The sequence below is a fragment of the Mustela nigripes genome, chromosome X (assembly GCF_022355385.1).
Source record: "Mustela nigripes isolate SB6536 chromosome X, MUSNIG.SB6536, whole genome shotgun sequence".
Lineage (NCBI taxonomy): Eukaryota > Metazoa > Chordata > Mammalia > Carnivora > Mustelidae > Mustela > Mustela nigripes.
In genome coordinates this window covers 65,779,011-65,786,375 of record NC_081575.1, presented here as the reverse complement: position 1 = coordinate 65,786,375, position 7,365 = coordinate 65,779,011, and the positions used below count along the sequence as shown (strand labels likewise).

At 42.4% G+C, this 7,365-nt stretch overlaps 1 long non-coding RNA gene across 8 annotated transcripts in view; it reads right to left on the bottom strand.

The window, feature by feature from the left end:
* Positions 1 to 536: 536 nt before the first annotated feature.
* LOC132006675 (uncharacterized) overlaps positions 537 to 7,365 on the bottom strand; it is a 45,981-nt gene continuing 39,152 nt past the window's right edge. For 2 of the 8 annotated variants that reach the window (XR_009401177.1, XR_009401181.1), the window contains exons 8-10: positions 5,267 to 6,439; positions 3,097 to 3,267; positions 537 to 1,133 (exon numbers count right to left, since the gene is read on the bottom strand). This is a non-coding gene — a long non-coding RNA (uncharacterized LOC132006675). The remainder of the gene's footprint in view (positions 1,134 to 3,096; positions 3,268 to 5,266; positions 6,440 to 7,365) is intronic. The other 6 variants (XR_009401179.1, XR_009401184.1, XR_009401182.1 and 3 more) reach the window with 5 other exon arrangements.

Here is a 7,365-nt window from a genome sequence, read left to right as displayed (position 1 = left end):
TAGAACAATGTAAGTTAACTGGAATTTAAAAACTTAAAGAACAGTGAGGGGTGCCTGCATGGCACAGTAGGTTAATATTCAACTCTTGGCTTTGCCTTAGGTCAAAACCCATAGAACAGGGGCATCCGGGTGGCTCAGTCAGTTAAGGGTCTGCCTTTGGCCCAGGTCATGATGCCAGGGTCCCGAGCCCTGCATTCGGCTCCCTGCTGAGCAAGAAGACTGCTTCTCCCCTTGCTCCTCCCCCAACACATGCACATGCTCTCCCTCTTAAATATATAAATCAATCAACCAATAAATCTCTTACATTTACCTATTAAATGAGCAAAGATTTATAAAAAGAGAGGAAAGGCCATATTTTGATGAATGTGTGGAGAAACGTGCACGTACATACACCAATGACGGGAATGAATTTTTACAACTATACTGAGGACAATTCAACAGTACCTTTCAGATGCCCTAATATTGCTCTCATCAAACCCAGTAGTTCCAATTCCAGAAATTTACTGGGAAGAAATAATTAGAAATGTACACAGTGATTAATATACAATGTTTATTACATTTTATAGGCAAAATTGGTAATATGCAAAATGTCCAGCAGCATTCAATTATCTACCTAAATTTTGTTAGATCCCTATGAAATACCATGTACCAATACTGTGTTTTCAAAGAATGGTAATGACATGGAAATACGTTATTTTCAAATAAAGAAAAATGGAAAACATGCAATATGATGTCAATTTTGTTTTTAAATTGTACATCCGAAATGAACAGAACACTGCAGGTTTACTAACTGAAATTAAAATAAAAATGTGAAAAACCGTGTTACAGAGATTCGTTTTTAAAAGGGCAAAAGGAAACACTCAAATGTTGAGTTGTTTTCTGGGTTGTAAGATTACAGGTGTTCTTGATTTTTTTATTTATACCTTTTTCAACAATGATCATCTGTTACTTTTACTGTCAAGAAAAAAAAAAGTATTTTTTAAATTCTGAAACAGCAAATAAGCCCAGCCCAAACCAGCCAAGTCCATGATCTTTTCTGTTGCCATCTTCAGTTAGAAGACCACACTGTTGTCCCCTGATGCCTGTTGTCCTCTTACTTCTTCAAGTACTGGACTCATTCTGCAGATGAACACCTGTCAAAGCAGGAGAGTGGCAGGATCTCTCCAAGGGCATGAAACCTCGAAGTTAATACTCGCCTGGTCACCCACAGGCTGATATGAGTAACAATCTCCATGACCTATGTAGGGAACTCTTTAAAAGCTGTAATACCCACATTACATAACGGGAAGTTCCCCTCTTCTGAATCTCTTCTAGGAAAGAATCTTTCACAACTTTTAGATATTCTATCATGCTCTGGAGATTGACAAATAATATGCTGAAGGGCTGACCTCTCAGTGTACTGTTTCCTTATGCCTCACCAGGTGTTAGGAGTTGCCTAAAACCATTGTGCTCTCCACCTCTATCCCATCCATCCCATATATATATATATATATATATACCTGAGATATCTGGTATTACTTGTGCTACCTCCTCTGTCCTCGACCCCTTTAAAACTCTGTCACTGATCCAGAGAGTTCTAAGTTGCAAACCTTGTTCTGGGCTGTTTCTCAATAGGGGTCAAGAGGAGTCTCCACAAAGGCAGCTGTACCTGAGAAAACGGCTTGGAACAGCAACTCTCAACACAAACAGCAACGGAAGTAGTGCAGTGCAACAACTCATCTTTAATCCACCTTAAAAAGTCACTGGTTTATGAAGCTGATTTCAGGGCTTCCTCTGGGGACATAAAGGATTTTATGACCTCCCTCACACTTTTTCCCCTCTTCCTCCATTACTAAGGAGTTCACTCCTATCTTCATTCAGTCACATCCAAGATCTCTCAGGTTTGTTTCCCTCAATTCACGTAGGCTTCTAGGTCCAGTATCTACTAAAATGTCAAATTTTTGTTACTCCATTATGGGATTTCATGGCCTCCTTCCCTCTCCTTATATTCAGAGAAAAACATGAGTGCCACTCCACTCACTCACTGAGGCTTCATTCACTCATTCACAACAAGGCTCCCCCCAAGTGACGACTGTCACAGGTGGCCTGAGGAAGGGAAAGGAAAAGAACAAAACAAAACACCCGCTGAAACCCAACAGGGTTGGGCAGGGAATGAAAGGTGGTTAGGGAGAGCCAAGAAGAGCACTAGAAAAACTCTGAAGGAAAGGCAATACCCGGGATAAGATAGCAGATGGTGTGACCCAGGGTATCCTGAGGAATCACTGGGAATATATTTGAAAGTCACAAGACTTTCCACTTACCCTATGCCACCCATCCCCAAGAGAGAGAAAAGGTAACTTGGACTCCTAATCTTGTTTACTATTAATCCCTGAGGTATCTGTCCTTATGTAACATATGCCCTAAGACAAGTCCTGATTTCTGATGACTAACTCAGAAGGGGGGCTGGGTTAAGGCAAGCCCTCCTACCAGTATTCTGTAACCAGCTGAGACATCAATTAAATCCTGGAGCTGGGGTCTACAGGGTTGCCAGCCTTGGCTACAGCTTCTCTAGCATCTGTCATGAAATCAGGAGTGAGTGGGTATGAGGCTGATTAACATTAGTATTCCCCAACCACAGAGGCCAAGTAGGGCAAATTCAACGCCAACTCTAGCATTCATGACTATCTGGGTCTTAAGAAATGGGAAGGACGTGCTAATGACAGAGTGACTTCTAACAGCATTCACTCAGGCCAGAAAAGTGCCATTGGGAGAAGAGAGTATGGCTTTGGTTTGCTGTCGCCAGTGGTATCTTAGACAAGGAGCAGAAGGAAAAAGTAGTAATAATATGAAGTGCAGGGATGGGGGTTACTTTCAAGTCAGCTGACTGCCTTCCTTCCATGATGCTGGGGTCCTTTGCTGTTGAAACCCAAACTCTTCTCTGGTGGCCTATACCCCAGCATTGGGGAATCCAGCAATTTCTGACAATTGGAAACCTAACAGAGCAAGCCTTACACCTTATTTTAGGGATTTTTTTCCCCCTGGGAATGTGGAGTACTCTTTATGGAAGTGATAGTTCGTATATACACATATAATACAATTTCTGAACAGAGAAAATACCTGAGAGGGCTAAGCATGCAACTGAAAGGAGCAACTTGTGGTCTGGAGAGTCTCAAGAGGATGATCCCTCTGCTGAACCATGCTTTGTGAAGTTGAGATGAAGACAGGCTGTAGTCCTTGTCCGCTTCTTGCCTTTTCTTCTCCCCCCACGAAGTCTTCTACCAGATCCTCCTGAGGAATAAATATAAAGCAGCCCCAAAAGGAGGGGATGGGCTGTCTGAGGGCCTGGTCTCTCTATCACAGTGGCTCTAAACCTTCATTGAAATTTCATAACTCATGTGAAGACTGTAACTGAAGAAAAATGACTACATGCAATGTCACAGGGTTCACAGAGAGACTCTCTTCTCCTAAACTTGACCTTCTGGGTCCTAAGGGACATTTTCTGCCTCAATTTCTAGCCCTCCTTCCCAACAGCACAGCGGTTCTCTATAGTAAGTCCACTAAACTGGACAATCCTAACCTCAGAGTGGTTTTCCAAAGTGGTTTTGTTATTCACCCATCGATGTGAGCTTTCTTTGATCTATCCTTTATCTTAAAAGCTCAAATAGATAACCAGACTGTCTTATTTAAGAGTTAATCAATATGTGTGTTTTTTCAAGTGTTGTGCCTGTTTTTGTTTTTTAAAGGACAGTACCAGCATACTCCCCAACTCAGGCTTGGAAGCCAGAGTACATTATGGAACAGCCAACACAAGCTTGTACCATGTAATAAAGTTAGGTCAATGTCAAGGGAAAATTCTGATCCTAAGGAAATCTTTTTATGCCACTTCAAGCTGCCCAGTCTGCTGAGGTGGCCACAGCATTCCATCAGTTCTGAGGGCCAGCAGCTACCCTAGCTGTCCTTGCTTGGGACCGCTGCTCATTCTCTCACACACCTGGTATGTGATAGACCCAAAGAGGGTAAATGGAGAGTACAGAGCAAGGTGCCAGGGAGAGAGCAGGAGCTCAGTAAATGAGGGGATCGTTTTAGCTGGGCCTTCTGCAAGCCAACACCACAGTGCAACGTGCAAATTAAATTTTTTTTTGGTAACTTCTAATAATCCCTGCCAGTCTTTTGCGGCTCCTACTACTATCCCGCCACATCCTTTCCTCTTTTGCACCTGCACCACTGCCATGAGCCAAGCTCTAACCACTCCTCAGGCACCAAAGCCTATTCTATCTGGCCCCCAGTGTTTGTTCCCAGTCCAGCTTCTGCTATAATCCTGGCTCACTTCAGTATTTATGTAGCTGACTATCTGACATCCCAGTTTCACAAGTATCTTGACCACTCCAGTTTTGAAATCTCTAAAAATCTACTCTCTGATTACAGGTCCTATTATTGCAATTTTCCAACTATTCCACACCCATCTTGATCACACCAAGTCCTGTTTGTATTCAGACTTTTGAGCTCACTTCTGACCTAACTGCCTTCCACATATAGCCTGGATTTCCAAATTCATTTCTGTGTAACCCTTCTCTTGCTAGCTGTCCACTCCTCAGTCAATGAAGGCTGGTCCTAGGCAATCAAATTTACTTGTGACAGTGGCCTAAGACCACTTTATAATTTCCTGAGTTTCTAATCATGTTTCAAACTGGCTTCTCACTTTAACTGAATGTATGATCTATCATTTAATATGATAGTATCCCACTTTAACATACCAAAAGGCCCCACTCCAGCCTTTTGGCCCGAATAGTCCTTAGACTCTGGTTTGTCTCCATAATCCTGTCCCGGGTCAGCTTCCTCTCCATCACTCACCTCAGCAATTAAAAATCTTCAACAACCCTCTCAGCTACTCTTCCTGACTCCTATCCCTACGCTCCAGTGAGGAGGTAAACTCCTTTCAACCAAGGCTATCAACCCTCCATTCCTATTTTAGAGGCACAGGTTTCACCCTCCCAACCTACATCGTTTCCCAGGATCTTATTCCATCTGCTATCGTCTTCCTCTCCCACATCTACAACGCACATCCCTTCTCAGTTCTTCCTGCCCTAAAGTCTGCAATTTTCTCCCACAGTAAAGGGGAAGCTTATATGACTCACTGTAGTGCCCTGATGGAATCGTTTAACTTGTATTCTAGTTGTCACATCTTCTAACAGAAAGAAGGCTTCTCATGGAACAAGTACAATTAATCATACGAAATAAGAAAAGAAATATGAGCCTTTTGGGTGGTGAACGGAAAGGGGAAGCCTACCTGTCAGTGTGGTAGGTAAGGGGATAGCTGAGGTAAAGTTGAAAGGGGAAACTGTGAATACCAGCCACAGGAGCAAACCCCAGACTGTGAGGATGAAGTTTCTGATCAATGATCACTTTGGTCCTACCCAGGGAGCAACCAGCAGCAACTGTAGTAGGGGCAGCGGCAGCGGCAGCCATGCAACATCTGCAAGTAGCCAAGACTAAAATGCAGGCATAGAAACAGAGTATTTCACGGAAAACATAGTATCAAATAAGACACAGATATGGCCCTTGTGCTGTTATGCCCCCCTCCCCCACCCTTGGCAAACACTGCTTATTAGTCATAACGCTCTTTCACACTGAACTGAGACCTGGCTTCAGAATCCTTTTTATAAACACAATCAAGGCAGGTACTCTCAATCAGTTGGAGATGGTACTTGAGATGAAGTAAATATATTTGCTTTCCTTGCACTACACAGAAAAGTCCTCAGCAAAAGAATTAGAAGATAGGAGTAAGCTTCAGGAGAAAGCATATTGAAGACAGCTTGGACGTTGTAGGCAACTGGCGGGAAAAAGCTGAGCCCATGGAGATCACAGAGCAGGCGCCCAATTAATGTCTGTTGATGATTCAGTTTTTCATTCAACAAACATTTAATGAGGCCTACAATGTGCACGGGATTAGGCACCGAATACAAAGATGAATAAGGCACTGTCCTTGCCTGTAAGGAATTTAGAGTCTGGTAGACGAGAGCCATAGACACGGACAATGATAATACAACCTGATAAGTGCTAGGACACTTAGCAGGTTGTATTATATCCATCCGAGTAGGATTTCTTCAGAAGAGCACAACTCCAGGTTGAGGATGGATCCATGCAGTCCTCCCAGCCACCAGGGCGTGCTGTTGTCTCTGTCACATGGTGAGTATCCCAAAAACTAACAATGATAGCTATGATTTATAGAGTGCTTATGACATACACTTGACAAATATCCTCAAAGAAACCCTGCAAATTAATTATGATTAGATGAGGCAACTGAGGTTCAATGAGGTTAAGTAATAAACATGCCTTAGATCACACAGCTAGTAAGCAGTTGAGTCAGGTTTCAAGTCCAGTTTTGACCAACTCCAAAGCATTTTTTCTACATTTTTAGAGTAACCTTTATTCAGATGTAACACAACTTTTCAACAGGTTTCTATTTGGAAATAAGAGCAAAGGCAATAGATTAGTGATCAGGGCATGGACAAACTTCATCTGGCTTCCCAACCTATTTGGCAGAGAAGAAAAAAGAAGGCAGAGAATTGACGAATTGACTTCATACTAGCACACCATTGAAAACCTTCACATCAGTTTGTTATCCTTTCTTTCTCGAACCCCAAGAGTCTCATTGACAATGTAAAATATAATAAGCACCTCTTCTTAACTATCTTCTTTTAATCCTTTTCATGGTCAACAGCAGCAGCAGCAGCAATTATAGTTGATACAGTATTTCGCATACTTCAGACTCATTCCAAGCAATTTACACGAACAATTCCATAAATCCTTACAAATCATTGAGATCACCCCCTCCCCAAATCATTGCAAAAAAGATTATTACCCCTATTTTACGTAAGAGAAAGTCAAGTACCAGAGAGGTGAAAAACCACGCTTGACACCACACCGGTGAATGTAAGAGCAGATCTGAGCCTAGGCTATTTAGTCCCCAGGCCCAAACTTTTACTATTCTGCTTTGCTGTCCTACTCAGAGCTCTCTTTCCCATCCCTTCTTCCCCTTACCACCCTCTAGGATGGCTACTTACACAGGGTTCACTGAAAATACCTAAGGTCTAATTAAATATAATTTCCTGTTAATTGTTCTAGTCAAAGAGATCCATTCCTTGAATTCCCAAGGTCACTCCTCTGAGCCCTGGGTGGAGAATTTTCCAAAGGACATGTTCCTATTGCTTTGAAAAAAGAGAAAACGAATACTGCATGTACAGATTTTTGATTACTGAATGTATTTTACTGGGAGGTAAGCATAAACACTAAAATCCCTAAGCAAAACAGAACTGAGACAGTAACAATAAGTGCTGTCTCTTCCCTCAGGGGGTCTGAGAGATGAGAGCCTCACTCTGACTTTGG